The sequence below is a fragment of the Haematobia irritans genome, chromosome 1 (assembly GCF_050003625.1).
Source record: "Haematobia irritans isolate KBUSLIRL chromosome 1, ASM5000362v1, whole genome shotgun sequence".
NCBI lineage: Eukaryota > Metazoa > Arthropoda > Insecta > Diptera > Muscidae > Haematobia > Haematobia irritans.
In genome coordinates this window covers 192,300,813-192,322,147 of record NC_134397.1, presented here as the reverse complement: position 1 = coordinate 192,322,147, position 21,335 = coordinate 192,300,813, and positions in this window count along the sequence as shown.

The following is a 21,335-nucleotide window of genomic DNA, read 5'->3' as shown; positions in this document are numbered from 1 at the left end:
TTAAATATGCGTCCTAGAGCGAAAAGGACTTTAATTCCTGACCACCCCAAAAAAATTGAAAAATCCACCCAAAACCTAAAACAATTGAAATTTTTATATGAAAAATTTCTTTTGCCCATATCTCCTAAACTAAGCGTCCTAGAGCGAAAAGGACTTTAATTCGTGACCACCCCCAAAAAATTGAAAAATCCACCCAAAACCTAAAATAATTTAAATTTTTATATGAAAAACTTCTTTTGCCCATATCTCCTAAACTAAGCGTCCTTCTTTTGCCCATATCTCCTAAACTAAGCGTCCTAGAGCGAAAAGGACTTTAATTCGTGACCACCCCCAAAAAATTGAAAAATCCACCCAAAACCTAAAATAATTTAAATTTTTATATGAAAAACTTCTTTTGCCCATATCTCCTAAACTAAGCGTCCTAGAGCGAAAAGGACTTTAATTCGTGACCACCCCCAAAAAATTGAAAAATCCACCCAAAACCTAAAAAAATTTAAATTTTTATATGAAAACCTCTTTTGCCCATATCTCCCTAAATATGCGTCCTAGAGCGAAAAGGACTTTAATTCGTGACCATCCCCAAAAAATTTAAAAATCCACCCAAAACCTAAAAAAATTGAAATTTTTATATAAAAAAACTTCTTTTGCCCATATCTCCTTAAATATGCGTCCTAGAGCGAAAAGGACTTTAATTCCTGACCACCCCAAAAAAATTGAAAAATCCACCCAAAACCTAAAAAAATTTAAATTTTTATATGAAAAACTTCTTTTGCCCATATCTCCTAAACTAAGCGTCCTAGAGCGAAAAGGACTTTAATTCGTGACCACCCCCAAAAAATTGAAAAATCCACCCAAAACCTAAAAAAATTGAAATTTTTATATCAAAAACTTCTTTTGCCCATATCTCCTAAACTAAGCGTCCTAGAGCTAAAAGGACTTTAATTCGTGACCATCCCCAAAAAATTGAAAAATCCACCCAAAACCTAAAAAAATTTAAATTTTTATATGAAAAATTTATTTGGCCCATATCTCCTCAAATATGCGTCCTAGAGCGAAAAGGACTATAATTCGTGACCACCCCCAAAAAATTGAAAAATCCACCCAAAACCTAAAAAAAATGCAATTTTTATATGAAAAACTTCTTTTGCCCATATCTCCTAAACTAAGCGTCCTAGAGCGAAAAGGACTTTAATTCGTGACCACCCCCAAAAAATTGAAAAATCCACCCAAAACCTAAAAAAATTGAAATTTTTATATGAAAAACTTCTTTTGCCCATATCTCCTTAAATATGCGTCCTAGAGCGAAAAGGACTTTAATTCCTGACCACCCCAAAAAAATTGAAAAATCCACCCAAAACCTAAAAAAATTTAAATTTTTATATGAAAAACTTCTTTTGCCCATATCTCCTAAACTAAGCGTCCTAGAGCGAAAAGGACTAATTCGTGACCACCCCCAAAAAATTGAAAAATCCACCCAAAACCTAAAAAAATTGAAATTTTTATATGAAAAACTTATTTTGCCCATATCTCCTTAAATATACGTCCTAGAGCGAAAAGGACTTTAATTCGTGACCACCCCCAAAAAATTGAAAAATCCACCCAAAATCTAAAAAAATTGAAATTTTTATATGAAAAACTTCTTTTGCCCATATCTCCTTAAATATGCGTCCTAGAGCGAAAAGGACTTTAATTCGTGACCACCCCCAAAAAATTGAAAAATCCACCCAAAACCTAAAAAAATTAAAATTTTTATATCAAAAACTTCTTTTGCCCATATCTGCTAAACTAAGCGGCCTAGAGCGAAAAGGACTTTAATTCGTGACCACCCCCAAAAAATTGAAAAATCCACCCAAAACCTAAAAAAATTGAAATTTTGATATGAAAAACTTCTTTTGCCCATATCTCCTTAAATATGCGTCCTAGAGCGAAAAGGACTTTAATTCCTGACCACCCCCAAAAAATTGAAAAATCCACCCAAAACCTAAAAAAATTTAAATTGTTATATGAAAAACTTCTTTTGCCCATATCTCCTAAACTAAGCGTCCTAGAGCGAAAAGGACTTTAATTCGTGACCACCCCCAAAAAATTGAAAAATCCACCCAAAACCTTAAAAAAAATTAAATTTTTATATGAAAACCTCTTTTGCCCATATCTCCTTAAATATGCGTCCTAGAGCGAAAAGGACTTTAATTCGTGACCACCCCCAAAAAATTGAAAAATCCACCCAAAACCTAAAAAAATTGAAATTTTTATATGAAAAACTTCTTTTGCCCATATCTCCTTAAATATGCGTCCTAGAGCGAAAAGGACTTTAATTCCTGACCACCCCAAAAAAATTGAAAAATCCACCCAAAACCTAAAAAAATTTTAATTTTTATATCAAAAACTTCTTTTGCCCATATCTGCTAAACTAAGCGTCCTAGAGCTAAAAGGACTTTAATTCGTGACCATCCCCAAAAAATTGAAAAATCCACCCAAAACCTAAAAAAATTTAAATTTTTATATGAAAAATTTATTTGGCCCATATCTCCTCAAATATGCGTCCTAGAGCGAAAAGGACTATAATTCGTGACCACCCCCAAAAAATTGAAAAATCCACCCAAAACCTAAAAAAATTTTAATTTTTATATCAAAAACTTCTTTTGCCCATATCTCCTAAACTAAGCGTCCTAGAGCGAAAAGGACTTTAATTCGTGACCACCCCCAAAAAATTGAAAAATCCACCCAAAACCTAAAAAAATTGAAATTTTTATATGAAAAACTTCTTTTGCCCATATCTCCTTAAATATGCGTCCTAGAGCGAAAAGGACTTTAATTCCTGACCACCCCAAAAAAATTGAAAAATCCACCCAAAACCTAAAAAAATTTAAATTTTTATATGAAAAACTTCTTTTGCCCATATCTCCTAAACTAAGCGTCCTAGAGCGAAAAGGACTTTAATTCGTGACCACCCCCAAAAAATTGAAAAATCCACCCAAAACCTAAAAAAATTGAACTTTTTATATGAAAAACTTCTTTTGCCCATATCTCCTTAAATATGCGTCCTAGAGCGAAAAGGACTTTAATTCGTGACCACCCCCAAAAAATTGAAAAATCCACCCAAAATCTAAAAAAAATTAAATTTTTATATGAAAAACTTCTTTTGCCCATATCACCTTAAATATGCGTCCTAGAGCGAAAAGGACTTTAATTCCTGACCACCCCCAAAAAATTGAAAAATCCACCCAAAACCTAAAAAAATTGAAATTTTTATATGAAAAACTTCTTTTGCCCATATCTCCCAAACTAAGCGTCCTAGAGCGAAAAGGACTTTAATTCGTGACCACCCCCAAAAAATTGAAAAATCCACCCAAAACCTAAAAAAATTGAAATTTTTATATCAAAAACTTCTTTTGCCCATATCTCCTTAAATGTGCGTCCTAGAGCGAAAAGGACTTTAATTCCTGACCACCCCAAAAAAATTGAAAAATCCACCCAAAACCTAAAAAAATTTAAATTTTTATATGAAAAACTTCTTTTGCCCATATCTCCTAAACTAAGCGTGCTAGAGCGAAAATGACTTTAATTCGTGACCACCCCCAAAAATTGAAAAATCCACCCAAAACCTAAAAAAATTGAAATTTTTATATCAAAAACTTCTTTTGCCCATATCTCCTAAACTAAGCGTCCTAGAGCTAAAAGGACTTTAATTCGTGACCATCCCCAAAAAATTGAAAAATCCACCCAAAACCTAAAAAAATTTAAATTTTTATATGAAAAATTTATTTGGCCCATATCTCCTCAAATATGCGTCCTAGAGCGAAAAGGACTATAATTCGTGACCACCCCCAAAAAATTGAAAAATCCACCCAAAACCTAAAAAAATTGCAATTTTTATATGAAAAACTTCTTTTGCCCATATCTCCTAAACTAAGCATCCTAGAGCGAAAAGGACTTTAATTCGTGACCACCCCCAAAAAATTGAAAAATCCACCCAAAACCTAAAAAAATTGAAATTTTTATATGAAAAACTTCTTTTGCCCATATCTCCTTAAATATGCGTCCTAGAGCGAAAAGGACTTTAATTCCTGACCACCCCAAAAAAATTGAAAAATCCACCCAAAACCTAAAAAAATTTAAATTTTTATATGAAAAACTTCTTTTGCCCATATCTCCTAAACTAAGCGTCCTAGAGCGAAAAGGACTTTAATTCGTGACCACCCCCAAAAAATTGAAAAATCCACCCAAAACCTAAAAAAATTGAAATTTTTATATGAAAAACTTATTTTGCCCATATCTCCTTAAATATGCGTCCTAGAGCGAAAAGGACTTTAATTCGTGACCACCCCCAAAAATTTGAAAAATCCACCCAAAACCTAAAAAAATTGAAATTTTTATATGAAAAACTTCTTTTGCCCATATCTCCTAAACTAAGCGTCCAAGAGCGAAAAGGACTTTAATTCGTGACCACCCCCAAAAAATTGAAAAATCCACCCAAAACCTAAAAAAATTGAAATTTTTATATGAAAAACTTATTTTGCCCATATCTCCTTAAATATGCGTCCTAGAGCGAAAAGGACTTTAATTCCTGACCACCCCCAAAAAATTGAAAAATCCACCCAAAACCTAAAAAAATTGAAATTTTTATATGAAAAACTTCTTTTGCCCATATCTCCCAAACTAAGCGTCCTAGAGCGAAAAGGACTTTAATTCGTGACCACCCCCAAAAAATTGAAAAATCCACCCAAAACCTAAAAAAATTGAAATTTTTATATCAAAAACTTCTTTTGCCCATATCTCCTTAAATATGCGTCCTAGAGCGAAAAGGACTTTAATTCCTGACCACCCCAAAAAAATTGAAAAATCCACCCAAAACCTAAAAAAATTTAAATTTTTATATGAAAAACTTCTTTTGCCCATATCTCCTAAACTAAGCGTCCTAGAGCGAAAAGGACTTTAATTCGTGACCACCCCCAAAAATTGAAAAATCCACCCAAAACCTAAAAAAATTGAAATTTTTATATCAAAAACTTCTTTTGCCCATATCTCCTAAACTAAGCGTCCTAGAGCTAAAAGGACTTTAATTCGTGACCATCCCCAAAAAATTGAAAAATCCACCCAAAACCTAAAAAAATTTAAATTTTTATATGAAAAATTTATTTGGCCCATATCTCCTCAAATATGCGTCCTAGAGCGAAAAGGACTATAATTCGTGACCACCCCCAAAAAATTGAAAAATCCACCCAAAACCTAAAAAAATTGCAATTTTTATATGAAAAACTTCTTTTGCCCATATCTCCTAAACTAAGCGTCCTAGAGCGAAAAGGACTTTAATTCGTGACCACCCCCAAAAAATTGAAAAATCCACCCAAAACCTAAAAAAATTGAAATTTTTATATGAAAAACTTCTTTTGCCCATATCTCCTTAAATATGCGTCCTAGAGCGAAAAGGACTTTAATTCCTGACCACCCCAAAAAAATTGAAAAATCCACCCAAAACCTAAAAAAATTTAAATTTTTATATGAAAAACTTCTTTTGCCCATATCTCCTAAACTAAGCGTCCTAGAGCGAAAAGGACTTTAATTCGTGACCACCCCCAAAAAATTGAAAAATCCACCCAAAACCTAAAAAAATTGAAATTTTTATATGAAAAACTTATTTTGCCCATATCTCCTTAAATATGCGTCCTAGAGCGAAAAGGACTTTAATTCGTGACCACCCCCAAAAACTTGAAAAATCCACCCAAAACCTAAAAAAATTGAAATTTTTATATGAAAAACTTCTTTTGCCCATATCTCCTAAACTAAGCGTCCAAGAGCGAAAAGGACTTTAATTCGTGACCACCCCCAAAAAATTGAAAAATCCACCCAAAACCTAAAAAAATTGAAATTTTTATATGAAAAACTTATTTTGCCCATATCTCCTTAAATATGCGTCCTAGAGCGAAAAGGACTTTAATTCCTGACCACCCCAAAAAAATTGAAAAATCCACCCAAAACCTAAAAAAATTGAAATTTTTATATGAAAAACTTCTTTTGCCCATATCTCCTAAACTAAGCGTCCTAGAGCGAAAAGGACTTTAATTCGTGACCACCCCCAAAAAATTGAAAAATCCACCCAAAACCTTAAAAAAAATTAAATTTTTATATGAAAACCTCTTTTGCCCATATCTCCTAAATATGCGTCCTAGAGCGAAAAGGACTTTAATTCGTGACCACCCCCAAAAAATTGAAAAATCCACCCAAAATCTAAAAAATAGAAATTTTTATATGAAAAACTTCTTTTGCCCATATCTCCTTAAATATGCGTCCTAGAGCGAAAAGGACTTTAATTCCTGACCACCCCAAAAAAATTGAAAAATCCACCCAAAACCTAAAGAAATTGAAATTTTTATATGAAAAACTTCTTTTGCCCATATCTCCTAAACTAAGCGTCCTAGAGCGAAAAGGACTTTAATTCGTGACCACCCCCAAAAAATTGAAAAATCCACCCAAAACCTAAAAAAAATGCAATTTTTATATGAAAAACTTATTTTGCCCATATCTCCTAAACTAAGCGTCTTAGAGCGAAAAGGACTTTAATTCGTGACCACCCCCAAAAAATTTAAAAATCCACCCAAAACCTAAAAAAATTGAAATTTTTATATGAAAAACTTCCTTTGCCCATATCTCCTAAACTAAGCGTCCGAGAGCGAAAAGGACTTTAATTCGTGACCACCCCCAAAAAATTGAAAAATCCACCCAAAACCTAAAAAAATTGCAATTTTTATATGAAAAACTTCTTTTGCCCATATCTCCCAAACTAAGCGTCCTAGAGCGAAAAGGACTTTAATTCGTGACCACCCCCAAAAAATTGAAAAATCCACCCAAAACCTAAAAAAATTGCAATTTTTATATGAAAAACTTCTTTTGCCCATATCTCCTAAACTAAGCGTCCTAGAGCGAAAAGGACTTTAATTCGTGACCACCCCCAAAAAATTGAAAAATCCACCCAAAACCTAACAAAATTGAAATTTTTATATGAAAAACTTCTTTTGCCCATATCTCCTTAAATATGCGTCCTAGAGCGAAAAGGACTTTAATTCCTGACCACCCCAAAAAAATTGAAAAATCCACCCAAAACCTAAAAAAATTGAAATTTTTATATGAAAAACTTCTTTTGCCCATATCTCCTAAACTAAGCGTCCTAGAGCGAAAAGGACTTTAATTCGTGACCACCCCCAAAAAATTGAAAAATCCACCCAAAACCTAAAAAAATTTAAATTTTTATATGAAAACCTCTTTTGCCCATATCTCCCTAAATAAGCGTCCTAGAGCGAAAAGGACTTTAATTCGTGACCATCCCCAAACAATTTAAAAATCCACCCAAAACCTAAAAAAATTGAAATTTTTATATGAAAAACTTCTTTTGCCCATATCTCCTTAAATATGCGTCCTAGAGCGAAAAGGACTTTAATTCCTGACCACCCCAAAAAAATTGAAAAATCCACCCAAAACCTAAAAAAATTTAAATTTTTATATGAAAAACTTCTTTTGCCCATATCTCCTAAACTAAGCGTCCTAGAGCGAAAAGGACTTTAATTCGTGACCACCCCCAACAAATTGAAAAATCCACCCAAAACCTAAAAAAATTGAAATTTTTATATGAAAAACTTCTTTTGCCCATGTCTCCTTAAATATGCGTCCTAGAGCGAAAAGGACTTTAATTCGTGACCACCCCCAAAAAATTGAAAAATCCACCCAAAATCTAAAAAAAATTAAATTTTTATATGAAAAACTTCTTTTGCCCATATCACCTTAAATATGCGTCCTAGAGCGAAAAGGACTTAAATTCCTGACCACCCCAAAAAAATTGAAAAATCCACCCAAAACCTAAAAAAATTGAAATTTTTATATGAAAAACTTCTTTTGCCCATATCTCCCAAACTAAGCGTCCTAGAGCGAAAAGGACTTTAATTCGTGACCACCCCCAAAAAATTGAAAAATCCGCTCAAAACCTAAAAAAATTAAAATTTTTATATCAAAAACTTCTTTTGCCCATATCTCCTAAACTAAGCGTCCTAGAGCGAAAAGAACTTTAATTCGTGACCACCCCCAAAAAATTGAAAAATCCACCCAAAACCTAAAAAAATTTAAATTTTTATATGAAAAATTTATTTTGCCCATATCTCCTCAAATATGCGTCCTAGAGCGAAAAGGACTTTAATTCGTGACCGCCCCCAAAAAATTGAAAAATCCACCCAAAACCTAAAAAAATTGCAATTTTTATATGAAAAACTTCTTTTGCCCATATCTCCTAAACTAAGCGTCCTAGAGCGAAAAGGACTTTAATTCGTGACCACCCCCAAAAAATTGAAAAATCCACCCAAAACCTAAAAAAATTGAAATTTTTATATGAAAAACTTCTTTTGCCCATATCTCCTTAAATATGCGTCCTAGAGCGAAAAGGACTTTAATTCGCGACCACCCCCAAAAAATTGAAAAATCCACCCAAAATCTAAAAAATTGAAATTTTTATATGAAAAACTTCTTTTGCCCATATCTCCTTAAATATGCGTCCTAGAGCGAAAAGGACTTTAATTCCTGACCACCCCAAAAAAATTGAAAAATCCACCCAAAACCTAAAAAAATTGAAATTTTTATATGAAAAACTTCTTTTGCCCATATCTCCTAAACTAAGCGTCCTAGAGCGAAAAGGACTTTAATTCGTGACCACCCCCAAAAAATTGAAAAATCCACCCAAAACCTAAAAAAATTGAAATTTTTATATCAAAAACTTCTTTTGCCCGTATCTCCTAAACTAAGCGTCCTAGAGCTAAAAGGACTTTAATTCGTGACCATCCCCAAAAAATTGAAAAATCCACCCAAAACCTAAAAAAATTTAAATTTTTATATGAAAAATTTATTTTGCCCATATCTCCTCAAATATGCGTCCTAGAGCGAAAAGGACGATAATTCGTGACCACCCCCAAAAAATTGAAAAATCCACCCAAAACCTAAAAAAACTGCAATTTTTATATGAAAAACTTCTTTTGCCCATATCTCCTAAACTAAGCGTCCTAGAGCGAAAAGGACTTTAATTCGTGACCACCCCCAAAAAATTGAAAAATCCACCCAAAACCTAAAAAAATTGAAATTTTTATATGAAAAACTTCTTTTGCCCATATCTCCTAAACTAAGCGTCCTAGAGCGAAAAGGACTTTAATTCGTGGCCACCCCCAAAAAATTGAAAAATCCACCCAAAACCTAAAAAAATTTAAATTTTTATATGAAAAACTTCTTTTGCCCATATCTCCTAAACTAAGCGTCCTAGAGCGAAAAGAACTTTAATTCGTGACCACCCCCAAAAAATTGAAAAATCCACCCAAAACCTAAAAAAATTTAAATTTTTATATGAAAAATTTATTTTGCCCATATCTCCTCAAATATGCGTCCTAGAGCGAAAAGGACTTTAATTCGTGACCACCCCCAAAAAATTGAAAAATCCACCCAAAACCTAAAAAAATTGCAATTTTTATATGAAAAACTTCTTTTGCCCATATCTCCTAAACTAAGCGTCCTAGAGCGAAAAGGACTTTAATTCGTGACCACCCCCAAAAAATTGAAAAATCCACCCAAAACCTAAAAAAATTGAAATTTTTATATGAAAAACTTCTTTTGCCCATATCTCCTAAACTAAGCGTCCTAGAGCGAAAAGGACTTTAATTCGTGACCACCCCCAAAAAATTGAAAAATCCACCCAAAACCTAAAAAAATTGAAATTTTTATATCAAAAACTTCTTTTGCCCGTATCTCCTAAACTAAGCGTCCTAGAGCTAAAAGGACTTTAATTCGTGACCATCCCCAAAAAATTGAAAAATCCACCCAAAACCTAAAAAAATTTAAATTTTTATATGAAAAATTTATTTTGCCCATATCTCCTCAAATATGCGTCCTAGAGCGAAAAGGACGATAATTCGTGACCACCCCCAAAAAATTGAAAAATCCACCCAAAACCTAAAAAAACTGCAATTTTTATATGAAAAACTTCTTTTGCCCATATCTCCTAAACTAAGCGTCCTAGAGCGAAAAGGACTTTAATTCGTGACCACCCCCAAAAAATTGAAAAATCCACCCAAAACCTAAAAAAATTGAAATTTTTATATGAAAAACTTCTTTTGCCCATATCTCCTAAACTAAGCGTCCTAGAGCGAAAAGGACTTTAATTCGTGGCCACCCCCAAAAAATTGAAAAATCCACCCAAAACCTAAAAAAATTTAAATTTTTATATGAAAAACTTCTTTTGCCCATATCTCCTAAACTAAGCGTCCTAGAGCGAAAAGAACTTTAATTCGTGACCACCCCCAAAAAATTGAAAAATCCACCCAAAACCTAAAAAAATTTAAATTTTTATATGAAAAATTTATTTTGCCCATATCTCCTCAAATATGCGTCCTAGAGCGAAAAGGACTTTAATTCGTGACCACCCCCAAAAAATTGAAAAATCCACCCAAAACCTAAAAAAATTGCAATTTTTATATGAAAAACTTCTTTTGCCCATATCTCCTAAACTAAGCGTCCTAGAGCGAAAAGGAATTTAATTCGTGACCACCCCCAAAAAATTGAAAAATCCACCCAAAACCTAAAAAAATTGAAATTTTTATATGAAAAACTTCTTTTGCCCATATCTCCTTAAATATGCGTCCTAGAGCGAAAAGGACTTTAATTCGCGACCACCCCCAAAAAATTGAAAAATCCACCCAAAATCTAAAAAATTGAAATTTTTATATGAAAAACTTCTTTTGCCCATATCTCCTTAAATATGCGTCCTAGAGCGAAAAGGACTTTAATTCCTGACCACCCCAAAAAAATTGAAAAATCCACCCAAAACCTAAAAAAATTGAAATTTTTATATGAAAAACTTCTTTTGCCCATATCTCCTAAACTAAGCGTCCTAGAGCGAAAATGACTTTAATTCGTGACCACCCCCAAAAAATTGAAAAATCCACCCAAAACCTAAAAAAATTGAAATTTTTATATCAAAAACTTCTTTTGCCCGTATCTCCTAAACTAAGCGTCCTAGAGCTAAAAGGACTTTAATTCGTGACCATCCCCAAAAAATTGAAAAATCCACCCAAAACCTAAAAAAATTTAAATTTTTATATGAAAAATTTATTTTGCCCATATCTCCTCAAATATGCGTCCTAGAGCGAAAAGGACGATAATTCGTGACCACCCCCAAAAAATTGAAAAATCCACCCAAAACCTAAAAAAACTGCAATTTTTATATGAAAAACTTCTTTTGCCCATATCTCCTAAACTAAGCGTCCTAGAGCGAAAAGGACTTTAATTCGTGACCACCCCCAAAAAATTGAAAAATCCACCCAAAACCTAAAAAAATTGAAATTTTTATATGAAAAACTTCTTTTGTCCATATCTCCTAAACTAAGCGTCCTAGAGCGAAAAGGACTTTAATTCGTGACCACCCCCAAAAAATTGAAAAATCCACCCAAAACCTAAAAAAATTTAAATTTTTATATGAAAAACTTCTTTTGCCCATATCTCCTAAACTAAGCGTCCTAGAGCGAAAAGGACTTTAATTCGTGACCACCCCCAAAAAATTGAAAAATCCACCCAAAACCTAAAAAAATTGAAATTTTTATATGAAAAACTTCTTTTGTCCATATCTCCTAAACTAAGCGTCCTAGAGCGAAAAGAACTTTAATTCGTGACCACCCCCAAAAAATTGAAAAATCCACCCAAAACCTAAAAAAATTTAAATTTTTATATGAAAAACTTCTTTTGCCCATATCTCCTAAACTAAGCGTCCTAGAGCGAAAAGGACTTTAATTCGTGACCACCCCCAAAAAATTGAAAAATCCACCCAAAACCTAAAAAAATTGAAATTTTTATATCAAAAACTTCTTTTGCCCGTATCTCCTAAACTAAGCGTCCTAGAGCTAAAAGGACTTTAATTCGTGACCATCCCCAAAAAATTGAAAAATCCACCCAAAACCTAAAAAAATTTAAATTTTTATATGAAAAATTTATTTTGCCCATATCTCCTCAAATATGCGTCCTAGAGCGAAAAGGACTTTAATTCGTGACCACCCCCAAAAAATTGAAAAATCCACCCAAAACCTAAAAAAATTGCAATTTTTATATGAAAAACTTCTTTTGCCCATATCTCCTAAACTAAGCGTCCTAGAGCGAAAAGGACTTTAATTCGTGACCACCCCCAAAAAATTGAAAAATCCACCCAAAACCTAAAAAAATTGAAATTTTTATATGAAAAACTTCTTTTGCCCATATCTCCTTAAATATGCGTCCTAGAGCGAAAAGGACTTTAATTCGCGACCACCCCCAAAAAATTGAAAAATCCACCCAAAATCTAAAAAATTTAAATTTTTATATGAAAAACTTCTTTTGCCCATATCTCCTTAAATATGCGTCCTAGAGCGAAAAGGACTTTAATTCCTGACCACCCCAAAAAAATTGAAAAATCCACCCAAAACCTAAAAAAATTGAAATTTTTATATGAAAAACTTCTTTTGCCCATATCTCCTAAACTAAGCGTCCTAGAGCGAAAAGGACTTTAATTCGTGACCACCCCCAAAAAATTGAAAAATCCACCCAAAACCTAAAAAAATTGAAATTTTTATATCAAAAACTTCTTTTGCCCGTATCTCCTAAACTAAGCGTCCTAGAGCTAAAAGGACTTTAATGCGTGACCATCCCCAAAAAATTGAAAAATCCACCCAAAACCTAAAAAAATTTAAATTTTTATATGAAAAATTTATTTTGCCCATATCTCCTCAAATATGCGTCCTAGAGCGAAAAGGACGATAATTCGTGACCACCCCCAAAAAATTGAAAAATCCACCCAAAACCTAAAAAAACTGCAATTTTTATATGAAAAACTTCTTTTGCCCATATCTCCTAAACTAAGCGTCCTAGAGCGAAAAGGACTTTAATTCGTGACCACCCCCAAAAAATTGAAAAATCCACCCAAAACCTAAAAAAAATTGAAATTTTTATATGAAAAACTTCTTTTGTCCATATCTCCTAAACTAAGCGTCCTAGAGCGAAAAGGACTATAATTCGTGACCACCCCCAAAAAATTGAAAAATCCACCCAAAACCTAAAAAAATTGCAATTTTTATATGAAAAACTTCTTTTGCCCATATCTCCTAAACTAAGCGTCCTAGAGCGAAAAGGACTTTAATTCGTGACCATCCCCAAAAAATTGAAAAATCCACCCAAAACCTAAAAAAATTGAAATTTTTATATGAAAAACTTCTTTTGCCCATATCTCCTAAACTAAGCGTCCTAGAGCGAAAAGGACTTTAATTCGTGACCACCCCCAAAAAATTGAAAAATCCACCCAAAACCTAAAAAAATTTAAATTTTTATATGAAAAACTTCTTTTGCCCATATCTCCTAAACTAAGCGTCCTAGAGCGAAAAGGACTTTAATTCGTGACCACCCCCAAAAAATTGAAAAATCCACCCAAAACCTAAAAAAATTTAAATTTTTATATGAAAACCTCTTTTGCCCATATCTCCTTAAATATGCGTCCTAGAGCGAAAAGGACTTTAATTCGTGACCATCCCCAAAAAATTGAAAAATCCACCCAAAACCTAAAAAAATTGCAATTTTTATATGAAAAACTTCTTTTGCCCATATCTCCTAAACTAAGCGTCCTAGAGCGAAAAGGACTTTAATTCGAGACCACCCCCAAAAAATTGAAAAATCCACCCAAAACCTAAAAAAATTGAAATTTTTATATGAAAAACTTCTTTTGCGCATATCTCCTAAACTAAGCGTCCTAGAGCGAAAAGGACTATAATTCGTGACCACCCCCAAAAAATTGAAAAATCCACCCAAAACCTAAAAAAATTGCAATTTTTATATGAAAAACTTCTTTTGCCCATATCTCCTAAACTAAGCGTCCTAGAGCGAAAAGGACTTTAATTCGTGACCACCCCCAAAAAATTTAAAAATCCACCCAAAACCTAACAAAATTGCAATTTTTATATGAAAAACTTATTTTGCCCATATCTCCTTAAATATGCGTTCTAGAGCGAAAAGGACTTTAATTCGAGACCACCCCCAAAAAATTGAAAAATCCACCCAAAACCTAAAAAAATTGAAATTTTTATATGAAAAACTTCTTTTGCCCATATCTCCTTAAATATGCGTCCTAGAGCGAAAAGGACTTTAATTCGTGACCACCCCCAAAAAATTGAAAAATCCACCCAAAATCTAAATAAATTGAAATTTTTATATGAAAAACTTCTTTTGCCCATATCTCCTTAAATATGCGTCCTAGAGCGAAAAGGACTTTAATTCCTGACCACCCCAAAAAAATTGAAAAATCCACCCAAAACCTAAAAAAATTGAAATTTTTATATGAAAAACTTCTTTTGCCCATATCTCCTAAACTAAGCGTCCTAGAGCGAAAAGGACTTTAATTCGTGACCACCCCCAACAAATTGAAAAATCCACCCAAAACCTAAAAAAATTGCAATTTTTATATGAAAAACTTCTTTTGCCCATATCTCCTTAAATATGCGTCCTAGAGCGAAAAGGACTTTAATTCCTGACCACCCCAAAAAAATTGAAAAATCCACCCAAAACCTAAAAAAATTTAAATTTTTATATGAAAAACTTCTTTTGCCCATATCTCCTAAACTAAGCGTCCTAGAGCGAAAAGGACTTTAATTCGTGACCACCCCCAAAAAATTGAAAAATCCACCCAAAACCTAAAAAAATTGCAATTTTTATATGAAAAACTTCTTTTGCCCATATCTCCTTAAATATGCGTCCTAGAGCGAAAAGGACTTTAATTCGTGACCACACCCAAAAAATTGAAAAATCCACCCAAAATCTAAAAAAAATTAAATTTTTATATGAGAAACTTCTTTTGCCCATATCACCTTAAATATGCGTCCTAGAGCGAAAAGGACTTTAATTCCTGACCACCCCAAAAAAATTGAAAAATCCACCCAAAACCTAAAAAAATTTAAATTTTTATATGAAAAATTTATTTTGCCCATATCTCCTCAAATATGCGTCCTAGAGCGAAAAGGACTTTAATTCGTGACCACCCCCAAAAAATTGAAAAATCCACCCAAAACCTAAAAAAATTGCAATTTTTATATGAAAAACTTCTTTTGCCCATATCTCCTAAACTAAGCGTCCTAGAGCGAAAAGGACTTTAATTCGTGACCACCCCCAAAAAATTGAAAAATCCACCCAAAACCTAAAAAAAATGCAATTTTTATATGAAAAACTTCTTTTGCCCATATCTCCTAAACTAAGCGTCCTAGAGCGAAAAGGACTTTAATTCGTGACCACCCCCAAAAAATTGAAAAATCCACCCAAAACCTAAAAAAATTGAAATTTTGATATGAAAAACTTCTTTTGCCCATATCTCCTTAAATATGCGTCCTAGAGCGAAAAGGACTTTAATTCGTGACCACCCCCAAAAAATTGAAAAATCCACCCAAAACCTAAAAAAATTGAAATTTTTATATCAAAAACTTCTTTTGCCCATATCTCCTAAACTAAGCGTCCTAGAGCGAAAAGGACTTTAATTCGTGACCACCCCCAAAAAATTGAAAAATCCACCCAAAACCTAAAAAAGTTGAAATTTTTATATGAAAAACTTCTTTTGCCCATATCTCCTTAAATATGCGTCCTAGAGCGAAAAGGACTTTAATTCGTGACCACCCCCAAAAAATTGAAAAATCCACCCAAAATCTAAAAAAATTGAAATTTTTATATGAAAAACTTCTTTTGCCCATATCACCTTAAATATGCGTCCTAGAGCGAAAAGGACTTTAATTCGAGACCACCCCAAAAAAATTGCAAAATCCACCCAAAACCTAAAAAAATTGAAATTTTTATATGAAAAACTTCTGTTGCCCATATCTCCCAAACTAAGCGTCCTAGAGCGAAAAGGACTTTAATTCGTGACCACCCCCAAAAAATTGAAAAATCCACCCAAAACCTAAAAAAATTGAAATTTTTATATGAAAAACTTCTTTTGCCCATATCTCCTAAACTAAGCGTCCTAGAGCGAAAAGGACTTTAATTCGTGACCATCCCCAAAAAATTGAAAAATCCACCCAAAACCTAAAAAAATTGAAATTTTTATATGAAAAACTTCTTTTGCCCATATCTCCTAAACTAAGCGTCCTAGAGCGAAAAGGACTTTAATTCGTGACCACCCCCAAAAAATTGAAAAATCCACCCAAAACCTAAAAAAATTTAAATTTTTATATGAAAAACTTCTTTTGCCCATATCTCCTAAACTAAGCGTCCTAGAGCGAAAAGGACTTTAATTCGTGACCACCCCCAAAAAATTGAAAAATCCACCCAAAACCTAAAAAAATTTAAATTTTTATATGAAAACCTCTTTTGCCCATATCTCCTAAACTAAGCGTCCTAGAGCGAAAAGGACTTTAATTCGAGACCACCCCCAAAAAATTGAAAAATCCACCCAAAACCTAAAAAAATTTAAATTTTTATATGAAAAATTTATTTTGCCCATATCTCCTCAAATATGCGTCCTAGAGCGAAAAGGACTTTAATTCGTGACCACACCCAAAAAATTGAAAAATCCACCCAAAATCTAAAAAAATTGAAATTTTTATATGAAAAACTCCTTTTGCCCATATCACCTTAAATATGCGTCCTAGAGCGAAAAGGACTTTAATTCCTGACCACCCCAAAAAAATTGAAAAATCCACCCAAAACCTAAAAAAATTTAAATTTTTATATGAAAAATTTATTTTGCCCATATCTCCTCAAATATGCGTCCTAGAGCGAAAAGGACTTTAATTCGTGACCACCCCCAAAAAATTGAAAAATCCACCCAAAACCTAAAAAAATTGCAATTTTTATATGAAAAACTTCTTTTGCCCATATCTCCTAAACTAAGCGTCCTAGAGCGAAAAGGACTTTAATTCGTGACCACCCCCAAACAATTGAAAAATCCATCCAAAACCTAAAAAAATTGAAATTTTTATATGAAAAACTTCTTTTGCCCATATCTCCTTAAATATGCGTCCTAGAGCGAAAAGGACTTTAATTCGTGACCACACCCAAAAAATTGAAAAATCCACCCAAAATCTAAAAAAATTGAAATTTTTATATGAAAAACTTCTTTTGCCCATATCTCCTTAAATATGCGTCCTAGAGCGAAAAGGACTTTAATTCCTGACCACCCCAAAAAAATTGAAAAATCCACCCAAAACCTAAAAAAATTGAAATTTTTATATGAAAAACTTATTTTGCCCATATCTCCTTAAATATGCGTCCTAGAGCGAAAAGGACTTTAATTCGTGACCACCCCCAAAAAATTGAAAAATCCACCCAAAATCTAAAAAAATTTAAATTTTTATATGAAAAACTCCTTTTGCCCATATCACCTTAAATATGCGTCCTAGAGCGAAAAGGACTTTAATTCCTGACCACCCCAAAAAAATTGAAAAATCCACCCAAAACCTAAAAAAATTGAAATTTTTATATGAAAAACTTCTTTTGCCCATATCTCCTAAACTAAGCGTCCTAGAGCGAAAAGGACTTTAATTCGTGACCACCCCCAAAAAATTGAAAAATCCACCCAAAACCTAAAAAAATTTAAATTTTTATATGAAAAACTTCTTTTGCCCATATCTCCTAAACTAAGCGTCCTAGAGCGAAAAGGACTTTAATTCGTGACCACCCCCAAAAAATTGAAAAATCCACCCAAAACCTAAAAAAATTTAAATTTTTATATGAAAAATTTATTTTGCCCATATCTCCTCAAATATGCGTCCTAGAGCGAAAAGGACTATAATTCGTGACCACCCCCAAAAAATTGAAAAATCCACCCAAAACCTAAAAAAAATGCAATTTTTATATGAAAAACTTCTTTTGCCCATATCTCCTAAACTAAGCGTCCTAGAGCGAAAAGGACTTTAATTCGTGACCACCCCAAAAAAATTGAAAAATCCACCCAAAACCTAAAAAAATTTAAATTTTTATATGAAAAACTTCTTTTGCCCATATCTCCTAAACTAAGCGTCCTAGAGCGAAAAGGACTTTAATTCGTGACCACCCCCAAAAAATTGAAAAATCCACCCAAAACCTAAAAAAATTTAAATTTTTATATGAAAAACTTCTTTTGCCCATATCTCCTAAACTAAGCGTCCTAGAGCGAAAAGGACTTTAATTCGTGACCACCCCCAAAAAATTGAAAAATCCACCCAAAACCTAAAAAAATTTAAATTTTTATATGGAAAACTTCTTTTGCCCATATCTCCTAAACTAAGCGTCCTAGAGCGAAAAGGACTTTAATTCGTGACCACCCCCAAAAAATTGAAAAATTCACCCAAAACCTAAAAAAATTTAAATTTTTATATGAAAACCTCTTTTGCCCATATCTCCTTAAATATGCGTCCTAGAGCGAAAAGGACTTTAATTCGTGACCACCCCCAAAAAATTTAAAAATTCACCCAAAACCTAACAAAATTGCAATTTTTATATGAAAAACTTATTTTGCCCATATCTCCTTAAATATGCGTTCTAGAGCGAAAAGGACTTTAATTCGAGACCACCCCCAAAAAATTGAAAAATCCACCCAAAACCTAAAAAAATTGAAATTTTTATATGAAAAACTTCTTTTGCCCATATCTCCTTAAATATGCGTCCTAGAGCGAAAAGGACTTTAATTCGTGACCACCCCCAAAAAATTGAAAAATCCACCCAAAATCTAAAAAAATTGAAATTTTTATATGAAAAACTTCTTTTGCCCATATCTCCTAAACTAAGCGTCCTAGAGCGAAAAGGACTTTAATTCGTGACCACCCCCAAAAAATTGAAAAATCCATCCAAAACCTAAAAAATTGAAATTTTGATATGAAAAACTTCTTTTGCCCATATCTCCTTAAATATGCGTCCTAGAGCGAAAAGGACTTTAATTCGTGACCACCCCCAAAAAATTGAAAAATCCACCCAAAACCTAAAAAATGCAATTTTTATATGAAAAACTTCTTTTGCCCATATCTCCTAAACTAAGCGTCCTAGAGCGAAAAGGACTTTAATTCGTGACCATCCCCAAAAAATTGAAAAATCCACCCAAAACCTAAAAAAATTTAAATTTTTATATGAAAAATTTATTTTGCACATATCTCCTCAAATATGCGTCCTAGAGCGAAAAGGACTATAATTCGTGACCACCCCCAAAAAATTGAAAAATCCACCCAAAACCTAAAAAAATTGCAATTTTTATATGAAAAACTTCTTTTGCCCATATCTCCTAAACTAAGCGTCCTAGAGCGAAAAGGACTTTAATTCGTGACCACCCCCAAAAAATTGAAAAATCCACCCAAAACCTAAAAAAATTTAAATTTTTATATGAAAAACTTCTTTTGCCCATATCTCCTAAACTAAGCGTCCTAGAGCGAAAAGGACTTTAATTCGTGACCACCCCCAAAAAAAATTGAAAAATCCACCCAAAACCTAAAAAAATTTAAAATTTTATATGAAAAACTTCTTTTGCCCATATCTCCTAAACTAAGCGTCCTAGAGCGAAAAGGACTTTAATTCGTGACCACCCCCAAAAAATTGAAAAATCCACCCAAAACCTAAAAAAATTTAAATTTTTATATGAAAACCTCTTTTGCCCATATCTCCTTAAATATGCGTCCTAGAGCGAAAAGGACTTTAATTCGTGACCATCCCCAAAAAATGTAAAAATCAACCCAAAACCTAACAAAATTGCAATTTTTATATGAAAAACTTATTTTGCCCATATCTCCTTAAATATGCGTCCTAGAGCGAAAAGGACTTTAATTTGAGACCACCCCCAAAAAATTGAAAAATCCACCCAAAACCTAAAAAAATTTAAATTTTTATATGAAAAACTTCTTTTGCCCATATCTCCTTAAATATGCGTCCTAGAGCGAAAAGGACTTTAATTCCTGACCACCCCAAAAAAATTGAAAAATCCACCCAAAATCTAAAAAAATTGAAATTTTTATATGAAAAACTTCTTTTGCCCATATCTCCTTAAATATGCGTCCTAGAGCGAAAAGGACTTTAATTCCTGACCACCCCAAAAAAATTGAAAAATCCACCCAAAACCTAAAAAAATTGAAATTTTTATATGAAAAACTTCTTTTGCCCATATCTCCTTAAATATGCGTCCTAGAGCGAAAAGGACTTTAATTCGTGACCACCCCCAAAAAATTGAAAAATCCACCCAAAATCTAAAAAAATTGAAATTTTTATATGAAAAACTTCTTTTGCCCATATCTCCTAAACTAAGCGTCCTAGAGCGAAAAGGACTTTAATTCGTGACCACCCCCAAAAAATTGAAAAATCCACCCAAAACCTAAAAAAATTTCAATTTTTATATGAAAAACTTCTTTTGCCCATATCTCCTAAACTAAGCGTCCTAGAGCGAAAAGGACTTTAATTCGTGACCACCCCCAAAAAATTGAAAAATCCACCCAAAACCTAAAAAAATTGAAATTTTTATATGAAAAACTTCTTTTGCCCATATCTCCTTAAATATGCGTCCTAGAGCGAAAAGGACTTTAATTCCTGACCACCCCAAAAAAATTGAAAAATCCACCCAAAACCTAAAAAAAATGAAATTTTTATATCAAAAACTTCTTTTGCCCATATCTCCTAAACTAAGCGTCCTAGAGCGAAAAGGACTTTAATACGTGACCACCCCCAAAAAATTGAAAAATCCACCCAAAACCTAAAAAAATTTAAATTTTTATATGAAAAATTTATTTTGCCCATATCTCCTCAAATATGCGTCCTAGAGCGAAAAGGACTTTAATTCGTGACCACCCCCAAAAAATTGAAAAATCCACCCAAAACCTAAAAAAATTGCAATTTTTATATGAAAAACTTCTTTTGCCCATATCTCCTAAACTAAGCGTCCTAGAGCGAAAAGGACTTTAATTCGCGACCACCCCCAAAAAATTTAAAAATCCACCCAAAACCTAAAAAAATTGAAATTTTTATATGAAAAACTTCTTTTGCCCATATCTCCTTAAATATGCGTCCTAGAGCGAAAAGGACTTTAATTCGTGACCACCCCCAAAAAATTGAAAAATCCACCCAAAATCTACAAAAATTGAAATTTTTATATGAAAAACTTCTTTTGCCCATATCTCCTTAAATATGCGTCCTAGAGCGAAAAGGACTTTAATTCCTGACCACCCCAAAAAAATTGAAAAATCCACCCAAAACCTAAAAAAATTGAAATTTTTATATGAAAAACTTCTTTTGCCCATATCTCCTAAACTAAGCGTCCTAGAGCGAAAAGGACTTTAATTCGTGACCACCCCCAAAAAATTGAAAAATCC